This window comes from Mustela erminea, chromosome 2 (genome assembly GCF_009829155.1).
Source record: "Mustela erminea isolate mMusErm1 chromosome 2, mMusErm1.Pri, whole genome shotgun sequence".
In the NCBI taxonomy this organism is placed as follows: domain Eukaryota; kingdom Metazoa; phylum Chordata; class Mammalia; order Carnivora; family Mustelidae; genus Mustela; species Mustela erminea.
In genome coordinates, this window is record NC_045615.1 from 159,932,861 (window position 1) to 159,950,929 (window position 18,069).

The window sequence follows — 18,069 nt, forward strand, 5'->3', positions numbered from 1 at the left end:
GGATCATTAGATTCCTAAAGGGCTTACGGGGTGTGGTCACTGTAGAAGACATGGAGGAGAGGAGGTAAGCATTGATCCCGAAAGCTGGGTTTAGAAAATAACTTGCTGCCTGCTTTCCAAATGGTTCTTTTTGGCTCCAGGTCCCAGCTTGCCTGCTGTTGGGCTGCACACATGCCAAATCCCCAGAAGGCCAGGACACCTTTTCCTAGGATGTAGCAGGCCAACAACTCTAGGGCTCTCCTTGGGCCTGGGCAGGCGAAAAAAAGCCTTTCTGCCCAGCATTGCAGAAAGCCCTGCCTGCAGCCGTACCTGCCTGTCTCAAGCTCTTGTCCCATCTTGTACATTAAAGAGGCACAAGGTTGACGTGTCCCACAAAGGAAAGTTGATCAAAGGTGAGACAGGGTGCCAACTCTCAGAGGTGGTGCTGTGCCTGAACTTGGGGCCTGCCCCCAGGGGCAGACGTTTATCTTGGTTGCTCCAGGGAGGACTCTCATGCTGTTTTTGCGTGGAGTGCCCGGGCAGAAGAAGGAGCAGAAGATGCCAGGGAGCCGCGCTGTACCTGCTTCCGTACTTCTGGTATACCAGCAGCCACAGTGCTTCCCTTTCTTCCTCTCTCTCTCTCTCTCCCTCTTTTTTTTCTTATTCATTTTTGGTTCAGTTGAAAAGATTTGAGTGCATAACTTTTATGGAAAAAAACTGAAAATACAAATCAAAAGGTCATCCATTATCCATTCTAATGCCATGAATGTCTTCATGATATATATTACATGTCAGAGGCTGTCTCAGGGGTTAGTATTCTTCATATAGATTTGGAATCCCCTATTCATTTGCATCTTACACTAAGCAGCTTTGGGGCACAATGGCACAGCTGCTCAACAGCTGTGGCCTGGACTTAGGGCAGGAGTCCTCTTTGAGGTTCAGTGACATAGCTTCTGTATGCGGTTTCCAGGGCTCTGGGATTTCAGGGACAGCCAGGGCTGCTAAAGCAAGAAGTGAGATGGTCCTACAGGATATGCTTCTCCTCTGTCTGGGGAGCAGAGGGAACTTGGTTTGCTTACCTGTGGCCAGTCCCAGCATGTCTCAGGAATACTTTCCCTCCCTTTTTTGATGTTACTAGAAGAATGTGAAAAAAGATGGCACAGAGGCGTGTAGACCTAATTATCTGTTTCCTCAAATCTTTAGTACCCACTATAAAATCAACAAGGTTGTGCACTCTTGAAGGGAAAATAACTTACCAAACCCAAAGCCACAAAATCATGCTCAGGAGGTATTTGTAGGTTTATCAAGTTGCAGAAGCTGGAAAGGGCCCCAAAATGCTAAAGGAGGAAACTGGCTAGACATTAGGGCCATGTTCATGGTAACAGTACTTTTATGGGGTCACCGGGATGTGGGAAACAAAGGCCAAAGAAAAATTATTAAATTTCCTTACTACCTACAGCCCACTGACAAGTCCTTGAAACAGGCAGAGCGACATTCCTTTGGGGACTCAACTGCCTCAGTGTTGACACTTTGTTAAGGGCAAAAGGCAATCCCAGCCTGACCTCCACCCCTCCCCAGGATCCTGTAACTCTAACATATACAACTTCCTTTATCTCAGCCCCTCAAGATATGTGCTGGCAATCACCCTCCAAGCACATGACCAACTGATATACATCTGAAGGGTCTCATGATTAGAGTTTTATTAGTCCGTAATAAATGACCTTTTCCCAACAATGGCTAGCCCTCTCAAGGTCCTGGAAACCTTGCTCCCAAAATTCCTTAGAGACTTATGCTGTCCCTAACCCCTTTCCAGCTTGAAAGTACATAATGGACCACTCCTCGTGACCCCATTGCAACTCCTTCTGCCCACGGGTCCTGCCCCAGGTTTGCACCAAAGATGTCTCAAGAATTCTTTCCTAGCCATCGGCTCCGAACCCTAACATCTTTCCTACATCAACTGGAGGTCGAAGTCAGAATATCAGCTCCGTAGGCCCTGAGCTAGAGTCTAACACATGGAATGCAACAGCCTCTTAGTGGAAGGAAATGTGGATACCAGCTAATTAGCTTATATTCAAAGATTTCCCTTCCTTGGATCTAGAATGTTAATGCCTGCCATCAGACGCATGCCCTTCCTGCCAGCAGACTACCCAGGAAACTGAAGCGCGGACTGAGAACAGTGGTTTCGGTTCTGTGCAACACCCCATGCAGCCCTGATAAAATCTGGGGCTCAGCTTGTCTCCAAGCAGCTTTCTGCAGTTAATGTGATGGGACTTCGTTGTTTTGTTGGGTATAAAATTCTCCTCAGTCTACCATTTCCATGGCTACGCTATCACCCATTACATTTTGATCTGATTATATTACAGAAGACTGTAAGTCCCCTACAGGAACTTGACATCTTTCCTTGAAGTCCTGAGGGCCCCGTGCAATCATTTGAAAACCTACTCTGCTCTCCCAGACGTGCTTTAGTATGAAGCCCTGGGATTCAGTAGCATTATTTTTCCAGGAGACTTTCTAGTGTATTTGTAGAATTATAATTTTAAAGATAGTTTGGAATTTCTATATGCATCAAGCTTTGCTTTTCTTTTTTTTTTTTTAAGTACTAAATATAGAGGATACAAAGATAGACCCACATATTGGTTTTCTTCCTCTACTGATCACAAAGACAGGGAAAAAAAAAAAGTTTCAGGGATAGGAAACACGCAGGACTGAGAGGAATGCAAAAAATCCTGGGACAGGGACGCAAGAGAGAAGGAGAGAAAACTGCAGATGACAAAAGATGAAAGAAAGGGGGTGCAGGGTGGATGAAAATGTGGACAACGCAGGATTAGCCGTGGCAGCCAGTGCAGCTGGGCAAACTCAGCGTGGACAGCTGTTGCAAAGAGCCCGACTGAGAGTGAGGAATCTGGGGTGTTCGCCCTGTATCTGTCAAGCTGTCTGACCTAAGCAAGTTACTCTACTGCTTTGGAGCTAATTTTCCACTTTCTAAAGTGAAGAAATTGGGCGAGGTGACTTTCTGAGGTCCACTGTAGCTTTGTCATTCTCATTCCAAAGCTTAAGGAGAAAATGCGAAAGCAACTTAAAACTCTTGTCTTCTGGGAGAGTGTTTCCCAAATCCTAGACCAGAGGACTGTCATTATTTCTAGTTGTAATCTTCTTAAGGATTATACTCAGTCTTTGATCCAGTCAAGTCTGCCTTGGGCTTTGTTAATTTTTACTTAGAGGGACAGAACTGATAAATGATTATGTAAATAATTATGGTGGGAAAATGGAATGATAAACACTGACAAATGGAAATGAACACATTTAGGACAAACACAGTCTGAAACCAAGACAGGGGGACGTGCTTTAACACAGACATCCTTGGGAGTGTGCTGCCAGTGTGCCTGTGCAGAAATAGTCACCGTTTGGGCAGCTCCGTCATGTTTCAAGCCCTGGTGAGAGAGAAGCCATCTCAGGCAGGCAGCTATCAGCAAGGCCATCAAAGGGTGGCGACAGACAATGACAAGCAGCATAGATTGGCAGCAAATAAGCCACATCCATATTTAATATCCAGTGCGTGTAGGGAGGCTTATCACTCTGAAAATCTCTGAAGTTGTATCTCATAGAGGATGGGAAACTTAAAGTATTTAGGTTGCGGAAAAGCTCTGATGAGCGATTCACGCTTCTTTTGGCTTACATCTCATCTCTTCTGGCCTTTTTTCTAGTTTTATTTCACTTAAAAACAGCTTCTGTGAGATTCTTGGGAGAATGCCCGTGTCTTCCTCTTTGTTGTATGCCCAGCACCTGCCAGAGGACCTATCACATCGTACCTGCTTAATAAATGAAGGTTGAGTGAACAAACAAACAAAGGAAGCCACTTGAGGGTTCCTCAGAGGAAATTTCGCTCTAGAATGGAAGCATTTTAAAGGGCTGCAGCAGAACTATGAAAGACGTGAGAGGGAGTGGCAGTGGGACTTCTTCAGAACCCAGAGAACTGAAATTGTAGAGTCAGTACACGACGGAAGAGTGTTCTGGAGGTTTGGAAGGTTTTGGAGAATTATCCTGAAAGCAATAACAAAATAAACAAAGAACTGAACAAAAAACAAAATAGAATGTCTTCCAGGTCCCAAGGTGGAGAAAACAGGGCTTGGCTCTATGGCATTCCATGTTGGAATCAACATTGTTAAGAAAGCAAAAGCCAACAGAACAGGGTTGATTTGAATGGAAACTAAAAAACAGGAGTCAGAGAATTAGAGATCAACTCTCTTCCCCAGTGTGGTCTGGGAGGCTGGATGTCCACACGCAAGAGAGGTGTGCCTACATTACGAATATCCTCATGGCGAAAATGCATTAGTCAGAGGAGGCTGGTCTGTTCTCATCTTATATTCTCTTAGCACAAATATTTGATTTCCATGGAGATTTCCTTATAGGGAACAGTTCTGCTGATGTATCTTTTTCTCTCAGCTCAACTCCTGTAGGGAGCAGATGCTGAGAGAGAGTTAGGAGTACAGAGATGTATTCGGGGGTGATGACCATGAACGATAAAGGGAGAGGAAACAGGACTGGGCAGGGGAAGTCTTCAGGCCGCAGTGCCAATGTGACACCTGTGAAAAGAAATGGGGAAGGAAGCAGAATTGTGCAGGGAGAGCCTCAGACCATGATGTCGGATCTGAACAAGCCTCGACCAGCTCAACAGGGCGCACTGGAGCAAAGTTGAGAGAAGTCTTGCATTGGGTAGACACGCCCAGACCCTAGTACTCCCAGTTCGCGCAGTACTGGCTGGGGCTACCCAGGAACAGCATGGCCTTGGCTTGAACATGAAGCATATCCTTAAGGTACTGCGCTAGAAGCCGTCAGCCAACTGCCCTCTCAAAGCTGAGCAGTGAGCTCTGTTGAGGGGAGGCCAGTGCAGCACACTTCCCCCGCTGGTACACTATCCAAGGTCATTTCCAGATCTTGTATTGGGTGCTGACTCTTATCACTGAATAGTGGTTGGACAGTTAGATGTTTGCTTTCTCAGCCTCCCTGACAATTAGAATGGTCATGAGACCCGATTCTTGCCCATGGGGCTGCTGGGAAGCTAACTGGGGTAAAAGACAAACAAAGCCTTTTGAAAAGAGATCATTTTCCCTCTCTTCCAACCAGCTATTTGTTTTCTGATTTTGAATGCAATGTTGATGTCTGGGGTGGCAGCCCTCTTGTAATCATGAGGCCATAAGCAAACATGCTAAATGGTATAATACCTTGCTGATGTTGATGAGACTGATCAACCTTGTTGAATAGACAATAAATAAATGTTCTTATGGTTTCATTATTTTTTGTTTATTTTTTTGCTGTTATTTGCAAGCGATACCCTCATTCCCCAGTTCTCAAAATATAGCGTATATGATGTTCCTATATCATACGTATTTTAAATTCTAAGCTGGCATTATGCCTTACATATCAATTTCTTTTTACTTTGGTTAGAGCGAATCAGTCCTTGTGAAATAAATATTCACTGAGTACACTGAGAAAATTAGTTTCGAGGCCTGAAAAGCTAAAGACTAACCCTCGAAAACAGTGACAATGTATATTCACTCAGTGTCTTCCCTTAGTTTGAGTTTCCCAATCTTAGCAAAGAGAAATACCTTTATTAAAACCCTAGGATAAAGGAAGTCTATATGTTCTAGTCAGCAAGAAATTTTAAAGCATTAAAAGCTTGAAATCTGTAACCTGTTGGGTTGGTTTTTCTGTAGTAAAGGAATGAAGCAGAAAAGACTTGTGAGAAGATCCGTGACCTCAGTTGAGGGGACGCAGTTCACTTAAAAGAGGGAGTCAGGACCTCATACTCCTTCGTCCCTTTGCTCTCTGCAAGGGCTCCCTGTTTGCCACACCAGAAGCCAGAGAGCAGGAGAGCCCGGTCACACAGCGCATCAAGCCTGCTTTCTGGGAAGAAAGCACAATTGGGAAGCATGGAGACTGGATCTGAAAGACAAAGGGAAGGTGTCCACTTCCTTCCTCTGTCCATGGGCAGAGAAGGTGCTCAACATCTTTAGGACTAAAGCAAAGGAAGGGAGAGAAGGAAACCAAGGCTGGATCATCTGCAGAGGATTAGGAGTCGTTCTTCAAAAACAGAGTTTCTGAAAACACAAACGGATAAAAACTTTGGGCTTTCAAGTAAGACCCTGATTCAGCAGGCTTTCCAGGGAGGCGCTGAGGAGGTTGTTTGCAAATGTACCTTTGGCTTGTATCAAAGGAAGAAGAGTTCTCATTTAACGAGTTATTTCATCCATGAAATAAGGTAATGAAAATGCATATGGAAAAGAATATTCAAGTGTTGAAAAAAAAAAAAAAAGGAAAGTGGAGCCAAGTGGGAAGAAGTTGAAGATTGGGGGGAGGCCAGAGGGCACTTACTGAAGGAAACAGAGTTTTCCAGAAACTCTCAGCTTATGAGTCATTGCCCAGAATGTTGTCACATGGGCGGTAGGCACCCCTAGCTGTGAGGGAGTTGGAGAAGTCAGTGTTTCTACCTGGCAAACTGATGCTCTGAGCTAAGTCAGTTTTCTGGTAGAAGACACAAGGGAGAGTAAATACTGAGCAGGTAACTAGCAGGGTCTACCATCTTCTAGAAAACTAAAATTCACAGATGTGAAGGTATTTGTCCCAAAATTCAAAGATGGAGCTGGGATTTAAATTCTGCTTTTTGACTCCAAAGCAAATGCTTTTGTTCACTGGGCTATGGAGTTGTAATGGAAGGTTAATGCTTCTTCTTACCTTCACGTACAGCATGAAAAAAATGCTACTTACTAGGTACCAGAATCTAATAAATATGTAATAAGTATCTAAGTGCTGGTATTTATTCTGTAGGCAATAGAAGCTTTGAATATTTTAAGGAGATGAATCAATCTCATCTGGAGTCAGGAACACTGGATATTGGTCCCAGGTTTGCCACTGACTTTGATGTAGACAAGTCACTTACTTTTCTAGGTGACATTTTCTTACTGTCTATGAAATGAAAGTAACAATGCCATCTCGAAACTCAGATGATAGGAAATGTAACAGTGATGTTAAATGTCTACTAAATGTCCGTGGATAGAGTGTTTTAAAGATTTATTTATTTATTTTAGAGAGAGGGAGAGTAGAGTGAGGGGAGGGGACGAGGGAGGCGAGAGAAACTCCAGCAGACCCCGCGCTGACGTGGGGCTCAATCTCACTTCCCTCAGACTGCAACCTGAGCCGAAATCAAGAGTTGGACACTTAATCGACTGTGCCACCCAGGTTCCCCCCTGGATAGAGTGTTTTAGGGAAAACTAAGACATGTCAAATCAGTGTCTTTGACCATAGTATTCATTAAGAACATTCCAGATAAAGATTAGATACTACCCTTACTGGATGAAGTAGCACTGGGATTAAATACAACCCAAACCCAAGTGATTGGAGAACTGCTGCTAGGAACGTGCGCCACAGAGAAGGACAACGCTCCCTCTTCCTTTTCTCCTTTCCCTCCCTCCCTCCCTTCTTTCCTTCCTTCCTTCTTGAAAAACTTTCTGCCTTTTTTGAGCTCCTGGATCTGAAGCAGGTTTGTGGTGGAGAGATGAGCTGCTGCAGAGGTCACTGTAGGGAACCTCTTCCAACATGTGGGGCCTTGAGGAAGCTCTGTGGGATTTGAAAGCTGCCCCAGGTTGTCTCATTTCAAAGAGCACTGTTGGTGGGAATGCAAGTTGGTGCAGCCTCTTTGGAGAACAGTGTGGAGATTCCTCAAGAAATTAAAAATAGAGCTTCCCTATGACCCTGCCATTGCACTCCTGGGTATTTACCCCAAAGATACAGATGGAGTGAAAAGAAGGGCCATCTGTACCCCAATGTTTATAGCAGCAATGGCCACGGTTGCCAAACTGTGGCAAGAACCAAGATGCCCTTCAACGGACGAGTGGATAAGGAAGATGTGGTCCATATACACTATGGAGTATGATGCCTCCATCAGAAAGGACGAATACCCAACTTTTGTAGCAACATGGACGGGACTGGAAGAGATTATGCTGAGTGAAATCAGTCAAGCAGAGAGAGTCAATTATCATATGGTTTCACTTATTTGTGGAGCATAACAAACAGCATGGAGGACATGGGGAGATAGAGAGGAGAAGGGAGTTGGGGGAAATTGGAAGGGGAGGGAAACCATGAGAGCCTATGGACTCTGAAAAACAATCTGAGGGTTTTGAAGGGGCGGGAGGTGGGAGGTCGGGGTACCAGGTGGTGGGTATTAAGGAGGGCACGGATTGCATGGAGCACTGGGTGTGGTGCAAAAAACAATGAATACTGTTATGCTGAAAATAAATTAAAAAAAAATTAAAAAAAAAAAGAGCATATGTGAAAAAGACCATGGCAGCAGCTACTGTGATATGCAAGACAGTGGGAATTAGGGCTAAACATCAAGAGAGACCCTTGATAACAGATCCATAGTATTTTAGAGCTGATGGCAACCTAGCATCAAAAAACACCTGGATTTGTAGGTTTTCATTTAAAAGGGTATAAATGCTCCCTTTGAAGATGCTCAAAATGAGTAAATGTCCTCACAGTTGTTGAGATGATCTATAAATACAGACAGGCAGAGTTGCGGTTCTGAATTCTAAGTCTGCACTTTGGGAAAGTTGTCTCATCTTTCCAATGTATTTCCATGTCAGTAAAATGGGACAGTAATAGAAGCTCTCCTGGGTTACTTTGATTAGACAAGATAATCCATGTAAAGCTCTTGGCACATGGTATGTCCTTCATAAATTCTAGCCCTTAATCAGTATGTATCTGTAAATGATAAGAAGTACATAGCCATGGTTCCTAGGTCTTCTCACTTGCCCTTAGAGACAGAATGGAAGGAAACAGATCGACATAGGAAATGCCCAAAAGTTAGAACCAGACAGCCCAGGTTTTTTCATTTTAAAAAATTTTATTTTTTATTTGTTATTATTTATTATTATGTATTATTTTATTTTATTATATTGTTTTTATATTACATTATTATATATATTATATATGTTACATATGATATATAATTATATTTATTATATTGTAGTAAGTTAATATAAGATCTATTCTCTTAACATATTTTAAAAAGATTTTATTTATTTGTCAGAGACAGAGCGAGAGCACAAGCAGGAGGAGAACAGCAGGCAGAGGGAGAAGCAGGCTCCCTGCTGAGAAAGGAGCCTAACTCGGGCCTTAATCCCAGGACCCAGGGATCAAGACCTGACCTGAAGGCAGACGCTTAACTGACTGAGCCACCCAGGCACCCCTGTTGACAGATTTTTTAAGTATACAATAGGATTTTAACTATAAGCATAATATTATATGTCAGGTCTCTAGAACTTACTCATCTTGCATTACTTAAGCTCTAAACCCATTGATTAGGAACTCCTGATTTTCCCCTCATCCTTCTGACCAACCCCCAACCAACAACCACCATTTTGCTCTCTGCCTCTGTAAGTTTGACCATTTGAGATACCTTACATAACTGGAACCATACAGTACCTGTCCCGCGGGGGCTGGCTTATTTCACTTAGCATGTCTTCCAGGTTCACCCATGTTGTTGCATGTTGCAGTATTTCTTTTTTTTTCAAAAGTTTAATATCTTTCTATCGTATGCATATACCCCGTTTTCTTTATCCCTTCATTCGCTGGTGAATAAAGCAGAAAAATGTCTAATGGACAAAAGACTGTCTCTTCAACAAATGGTGTTGGGAAAACTGGACAGCCACATGCAGAAGAATGAAAGGGGACCATTTCCTTGTATCATGCACAAAAAAAGACTCAAAATGGATGAAAGATCTAAATGTAAGACAGGAATCCATCAAAATCCCTGCGGTGAATTCAGGCAGCGACCTCTTCCACCCCAGACAGCCCAGGTTTCGAGTCTTCCTCCGTCTCCGCTAACGCCGTGGTCTTCACTCAGTCTCTTTACTTCTCGGGACCCTGGGCCCGTCTCCGACTGAGAAATGTGTCTTTCCTCTTGGGCCTTTGCTTTGGCACCCTGGTACTAATATTGATCTAAATAAACCCAATCCCTCCGTTAACTTCCACAAACAATCCATTCACAGGGAGCATATAATGATCTTTAAAAAATTCTGACTCTGGATTCATAATGACCACGGAAAGATACTTTGCTGCGCAGAGTGCCCACACTCTCACTTGGAAAACCTCCATTCGATTGATCTCTCCTCTTCCCTCCCAGTCCTCAGTCATTGTCTCCCTCTTCAACTGGCCCCAAATAATGCATTCAACCCCATTTTCCTTCCCCTTTTCTCCTTTATTATCTGGAGAAAGGTGCTTCTTCTGCAACAGGTGCAAAACTATTGCTCTCTTCTTTGTAACAACTGGTTTATCAATGGCTGGCTTATTTCTCTCTCCTTAGAAGCAATTCTTTTACCAGCTACAAGGAAGATAAATTTTTTCTCTGATTATTGTTATTATTGAACTTCTTAACCTTTAGAATTCCATCAATGGTTCTATTCTTGGAAACATACTGTATTGGATATGTTCCATTTGCTTTTCCAAATCTCTCCCCACCCTGCTCTGTGTGTGGGGAAGTTGACTCATGTTGATGGCATCAAGGGCCCCCTTGCCCTGTGGCTTTTGGTGGTTTGGCTAGTGAGAGGCAATAGCAGGGGATTGGAGTTTGGGAAGAGAGAGACTTTAGGGCATTTACTCTCTCAGCTCCCATGGCTCCAGGTCACTGTGTATTGGATACATACTCTACCAAAGACTACCACAGAGCTTATCCCTTGTCCATTGACCCTTCCCTGCGGTGACTCTTTTGGCTTCTGGGAGGTACTTTCTCTCCTTGTAATTTCAGGCCTAGAGATGGTCCCAGCTCCTGCTGTAGCTGGCCCCAGAGATGCTTCATTTTTTCTTATGGTTTTCCTTCACCTTGTGTACATTGTTATTAATGGTGGGCTTATTAAACTCCTCTCAACATATTATCTGAGTTTGCTATTTATTTCTAGATTCAGCAACCTGGACATTTATCTACAATTTCATTCCTTCATTCCCTCAAAAATCATGGCCAGGAACTATTTTAGGGGCTGGGTCATAAGAGTGAGTAGGAAGACATATTTCCCATGAGCTCGATTTTGATGAAGGAAAGAGACGAGTGAGCAGACGGTAACAATGGAGTTGTAACGAGAAGTATTCGCTTCTTTTTTCCTTTCTTTGAGAGAATATGAGGGAGGTTCTTAACTTACTCTGGGGAGTCTGATAGAGAAATGCTTTCTGAAAGAGACAAAGCTTGTGTGGATCCTTAACGGATGTGTGGGAATTAGCCAGTTCGATGGGGAGGATGAAAAAGGGACGATGTACTAGAGGATGGAACAGTACGGGGAACATGCTAGGAGGGGGACCCGTCAAAGGGGACAGAGTCGAGGTAGCTCTTGAGTGATGGAAGACTGGATCAGCCAGTAAACGACCTCTCTTTAAACTCTTAACAATGGAGAACAAAGTGATGGTTGATGGAGGGAGGTGGGTGAGCGGATGGCATGGATGGGTGAAGGGCTTGCGGAGGGCACTTTTTGTGGTGGGCACTGAGTGTTGTATGTAAGTGATGAATCACTGAATTCTACTCCAGAAGAATGTATTGTGCTATAGGTTAAGTCAATATAATTTTTTAAAAAATGACCTCTCTCTCTCCTTCCTCTCTCCCTTCTCTCTTTCCTGTTTGTTTGTTTTTAAAGATTTTATTTATTTATTTGACACAGAGAGATCACCAGCAGGCAGAGAGGCAGGCAGAGAGAGAGGAGGAAGCAGGCTCCCTGCTGAGCAGAGAGCCGGATGCGGGGCTTGATCCCAGGACTCTGAGATCATGACCCGAGCCGAAGGTAGCGGCTTAACCCACTGAGCCACCCCGGTGTCCCTGTTTGTTTTTTACTAAGCAAGAATTTTGTCTTTATCCTGAACATGATGGGGAGCCAGAGAAGGGTTTGTCTTAGAAAGACCTCTCTGGATGTAGTGTGGAGAGTGGTCTAGAGGGTGGTACCTTGAAGGCAGTGAAAACAGCAGGAAGAGTAGAGAAAAGGAATAGGTGAGAAATAAGGGCTTCATCTGCAGTCGTGGCAGGATGGATGCTCAGGTAGGAGGACTCAAGAGAAAGTCTATGTGGGTGGGCTTTTTACTACACTGGCGGTGGCTTTCTCGTTTCAAACAGGGGACGTAGAAATATAGGCATGATGGGGAGCTGGAAAGTTCTAAGCCTATTTATTATATTCTAAATTAGGTTTGCACATTCTGAAAGTTCAATATCATATGAACGCTGTGAAAGATCAAATAAAACTATGATGTATCTGTATCTGTAACACCATCAGCCCCAACCAAGTAATGAGTTATAGAGCAACAAATCCAAGCTTCCAAAGGGCAGACCACCAACACAGAGAGTTTTTCTGTGCTGGTAGGGACGGTGGCCACCTTCCAACACCTGTTCCCTGGCTGACTTTGTTCTTCAAAGAAGAGGCACAGGATCCAAGCAGTCATCAGAATGCCGTGAGAGCGGCAATTAGTTCTGGTGAACCACCTACTGGAATCCGTCCAGCTGAGAATGAGTTAGGAAAACTGAAACTGGGATTGTTCTTTGCACAGACCCTGTTTCTGCCTTCACTAGTTCAGACTTTGGCGGAAAGAAAGAAGACAGAAAAAAAGGAGGTTGAGTAGGGTCTGGACTCTGTAGCAGTTCACCTTGGTTCAAAAGTAAAAGAATTGAAATGAAGCTGTTGAAATAAAAATTGGAGTGCTTTTCCTGAACCTAGTCTCTCTGTGCCTGCCCCTAAGGATGGTTCCTGTGATGGAAAGAACATTTTCACCTTTATTCTCTTGTGGGCATGAGGGATGTCGCATTGGAAAAAGGGATCATAGGGCCATGACAAGTTGTTACTGGATCTGCCCTTCAAATACGCTCTCTTGACAACTTCAACTGTGTAACTTAGTGCTGAAGAGCAGGGCCTTGTAAGTCGAACGGTTGGGGTTTAAACCCTGGCTCGGACTCTTGCTAGTTGTGTAACTTGGGAAAAGTTGCTTAATCCTTCTGAACCTGAATTTTCTCATTCATAAACGACAATGTCAATATTTAGCTCACAGGGTTCAAGGGTGAATTAAATGAGTCAGAGTAGAGATTACCTGGCCCAGAGCAAGGACTCAAGGGGTGGTAACTTCTACCATTGGAACAGTAAATGGGAGATGAAGTTGCCAAATTAAGAGCCCAAGCCGGGCCTTCATTTTTATGGTTGCTCTCTACCTAGGCTGGGAAGCAGTGGAAGCCTTGAAGAACGTTGCCTCGGGCTTGGGCTGGCTTTCACCTTGAAGAAGGATGATTCAGTGTGGAATGCTGGCAGGCTCCTTCACAGTGAGGATTCTCATGGGTCTAGTTTTGAACTGGACTATCTGGTATTTGAGTTTTCTGTCCAGGAAATCAACTGAGAAAACACTGAGATAAGCGTCTGGCGAGAGAGCTTCTCTAATTTGGTAAGCTGTACTTTTAAAATGTTTACATGACTTAGAAAAATGTTCTTACTGACTTCAGGGCCTGCAGAAGCAAGTGCTCCCACTCCAATAGTCTCTTAGCCATGAACTTGGTTGGTATCAGTCCCAATTCATACGTGCATTATTTATACCTTTGCAGTGCCACAGGAGAACCAACCATTTCTCTCTTTAGAAGGTACCTCTTTTGGGCTTCTCAGCATGCCATGGCTTCTTTCTTCTTCCTTCTTTTCTGATAACAGAGAGGCAAAAAGGGTGTGCTGCCGAAAAGCAAGGATTCTAAAGCCCGGCCGCTTGGGTTGGAGTCCAGCTCCATCACTTACAGGCTATGTTGCCTGGGCCCAGTTATTCATCCGCCCATGGCTCAGACTCCCCATGTGGAACAGAAACATGCATAATAGGATTGTTGAGAGCATAAAATGAATCAGTACGCCCCGGAGGTAGAACAGATCTGGGGAAGGGAAGTGCTGTATGGTGTTCATTATCATGAACTATTCTAGATGTTTTTAGTACATATTACTAATCAACCCTCACAATAATCTTATGAGTAAGCGTGATTTATTCCTATTTCACAGGTGAGCAGCTGAAGCTTACAGTGGTTAACTAGTGTGAGAGCACAATGCTAGTAAACAGAGAAGTAAATCTAGTAGAGAATTAAACCCAGGTTTGTCTGCCTACTTTCAAAGTCCATGCACTTTCTTTTTTAAAGATTTTATTTATTTATTTATTTATTTACGAGATTGAGAGAGAGAGAGAGAGAGAGAGAGCGAGCAAGCGCACGCACGAGAGTGCGCACACAATCAAGGAAAGCAGCAGGCAGAGGGAGAAGCAGACTCCCTCCTGACCAGGAAGCCCGATGTGGGACTTGATCCCGGGACCCCAAGATCAAGACCCAAGCCAAAGGCAGATGCCCAGCTGACTGAGCCACTCAGGTGTCCCCAAGTCCATGTCTTTAACTACTAATTACCCTGTCTCCCAGAGTAGGTGCTATGCTTTGTTTTTGGATTTCAGTATTGTTTTTTATTTTTTCAAAATTTTTATGTATTTATTTACTTGAGAGAGAGATAGCTAGAGAGAGCACAAACAGGGGGGAGGGGAAGAGGAAATGGAGAAGCAGACGCGCACTGAGCATGGAGCCCCACACAGGGCTTGATCCCAGGATCCTGGGATCATAACCTGAGCTGAAGGCAGACATTGAACTGACTGAGCCACCCAGGTGCCCCTAGTGTTGTGTTCTTTCCTTTTTAAATTCACTTAGCCAGCATATAGTACATCATTAGTTTTTGATGTGGTGTTCAGTGATTCAGTAATTGTGTATAACACCCAAAGCTCATCACATTATGTGTTCTCCTTAATGCCCATCACCTAATTACCCCCTCCTCCAACAACCCCCCTTTTCACAATCCTCAGTTTATTTCCTGGAATTAAGTCTGTCATGGTTTGTCCCCTCTCTGATTTCTTCCCGTTCAGTTTTCCTCCCTTCCCCTACGAGCCTCTGCACTATTTCTTATATTCCACGTATGAGTGAAGTCATATGATAAGTGCCCTTCTCTGGTGTATGTTTTGTAAAAACACATTCTTCTCCAGTGTGTTTGGCAATCTTGAGGTGACCGGGCTACCTGAGAATAGAATCTCCGTCCTGACTGCGGATACATGAACGCTCAAAATGAAAATGGATGACTGGAATTAGCAGATTCTCAGAAAGCACTGGTAGCAATCACAGGAATAAAGAAGTCAATTTGTTTCTAGTTATTCACTGACTTACTGCCTTAGACTTGGATATATCCCCGCTCGATTCCAGCTGGCCTGTTAGCCTCTAGCCTTATCCCATCCTTCAGACAGCTTTGGGATTCATCTAAATTTTCAAACTTTTGCTCTAAATCCCCTAAACATGGAAAAGTGCTTCTAGCAAGTCTAGGGGAGGCATAGTTTAAAGCAGTCTGCTATAAGCATAAGATGTCTTTGAAGACTTGCATTTTATCTTAAAAATCTATGTGGATTTTGCTTATCTCTTTATTTTTTCTTTCAAATGAATGTTTCATTTATGAATAATTTTAGATTCACAGAAAAGTCGCAAAGACAGTTAAAGAAACTTCCTGATTCTCTTACCCAGTTTCCCCTCATGTTCACATCTTATATAGCCATGGTGCGTTTGCCAAAACTAAAGATCAACATTTATACATTGTATGCACCAAACTCCAAACTTTATTTGGATTTCCCCAATTTTTCCACTAATATACTTTTCTCTTCCTGGGTCCTACGCAGGGTACCATGTTGTATTTAGTTGTCATATCTCCTTAGTCTCTTCCGGTCTGTGAAGTTTTTCAGTCTTTCCTTATTTTTCATGGCTTTGATTAAACTGTTTTGAGGGTACGAGTCAGTTTTGTGGGCTGTCCCTTAATTTGGTTTTGTCTGATGTTTTTCTCATGATTATATTGGGGCTATGGGTTTTGAGGAAGAATACCATGGGATGTAGTGTCTTCTCTTTATATTGAGGGTATTTAACAGCAACATGACTTATCAGTGATGATGTTAACCTGGATCACTTGGTTAAGTTAAGCCAAACACTACCAGGTTTCTTCACTATAAAATTATTTTTTAAGCTTTTTTTTAATTACACTTAGTTAAAATAGAGTGTGATATTAGTTTCAGGTATATGTAAAATGATTATTTTTTCCTTTCCCTACTCTGTTCTTAGGAGCCTGAGTCACTAAGCTCGGCCCACACTCACAGGGAGGGGAATTAAACTCCACCTCTTGTATTGGGGAATATGGATATATATTATTTCAAATTATTCTGTAGGGAAGACGTGTCTCCTCTCCTCTATTTATTAATTAAATCACTTATTTACATCCGTTTGGCTCAGTAGTGTCTAAACATACTACTTCCTACTTCCACATCTGTGAATGGAATCAACTTTTCAAACGTGTATCCTGAGGATTCTGAGAAACACAGAGAAAACCCATGCTCTGCTAGTCGCTTCCTTGCTTCCTCTGAATCATAGACTTTAATGATGGCTGTGAATGAAAGAGGAAGTGAATGACACAGGTGAGCATCATCATTAGTGCTGTCTCAGGGTAAGGATGTTTGACTCTAACACCAGTGTGTGGCCAAATAGCTACTCATATTTCCTTCCTTCCTTCCTTCCTTCCTTCTTTCTTCTTTATCCCTTTCCCCAACCTCTTCCCCTTCCCCTTCCACCTCCTCCCCCTCCCGCTCCTTCTTTTGCTCCTTCTTCTCCCTCTTCTTCAACAAAGAATCACCTTTATTGAACACCCGGGGTCAGTTTCTCTATTTGTCCTTCCCGGGATCTTGGCTGGCGTGAGGAATGGAATCGTTGTCGGGCACAGAGTGGAGGAGATCTTACTGATGTGGGGGAGGCCAACCATAGAGAAGGTGAGGCAGAGGGTAATGCAGACTTGGTGGATGAGGCCAGAGGCAAGGAGAGCCAACAGGAGACAGGGAAGAATCTCCAGGAAGGTCTTTGCTTGGAATCCTTTGCCAAAGACAACATTCTCAAGATTCCTGGTGGCGTGAGAGAGAAGACTAAAAAGCTGGAGCCCAGCAGGCCCCCCTTGATGGTGAGCTGCTGCGTGCAGGTCAGCTGGAGCTTGTACATGTGCATCCCGAGGAAGAACAGCACGGACAGGAGCCGGGAGAGTGCCGGTGAGCTGCCCGTGCCCACGGCCATCATGCCCTGCCCTTGGGCCCGATCACTGAATTGGGCCAAGAAAGAGGGGAGCCCAAGGGGAACAGCTGTGCGTGTGTGTTACCCCTTCCTATTTCTCCTTTTGATATTCCTTAAGACACACTCAACATGTTTTATTCATTTTTAAAGACTGATTTATTTTTGAGAGAGAGAGAGAACATGCACACACAGGGGTGGGGCTGAGGGGAGGGACAAAGGGAGTGAAAAACTCAACCAGACTTCACACTGAGCTTGGAGCCCCATGGGGACTCACTCTCACAACCCCTAGCTCATGACCTGAGCTTGAAACCAAGAGTGGACCCCTAACCACTGTGCCACCCCTAAAATTCTTTTATATTAAGACTAAGTGCTAGAGGAGGAGCTGATTGAGCCATTTTTCAAAGGTGACTCTAAACTACTCCTTTACAAGGTCTTCAACCGCTCAGCAGGCTTTTGCAACGCGGTAAAAAACAAAAACGGAAACAGAGAGGCCGGGTAGTGCCTCTTTAAAATAGGAAACCTAATGAGAAGACTCAGCATCTGGGCATCTGGAGGCCTTTTTTTTGTCCTCAGACCTGAAATCCTGGACCAATTGCAGAGTGGCGGTAGCTCCTGGGTGTTCTCATTGGTCTGCACCCAAGAAGAAGGCGGGGCCTTGACTATAAAAAAAAAAAAAAAAAAGGAGGCTGGTGACGTGGTTTCTTGCTGGGCTGTAGGGTGTTAACGGTGGTGAGTGCGGGAATGTGACATTTTACAGTCCTCCTAGTGGCTGGTTAGGAGGGGGCGAGTGGGAAGAATCAAACTTCTTCTAGATCTTAAGGGAAATCAGGGGCAGCTTACTTTAGAAATGAAAGGCGAATGAAGAAAAAAGATAAGGGAATCTCAAGCAAACAAAACAAAACCAGCTGTTTGCAGACAGAATATCTTCTAGGAGG

At 43.8% G+C, this 18,069-nt stretch overlaps 1 pseudogene; it reads right to left on the bottom strand.

The window, feature by feature from the left end:
* Positions 1-16,694: 16,694 nt before the first annotated feature.
* On the bottom strand, positions 16,695-17,155 carry LOC116582767 (annotated as a pseudogene).
* Positions 17,156-18,069: the final 914 nt, after the last annotated feature.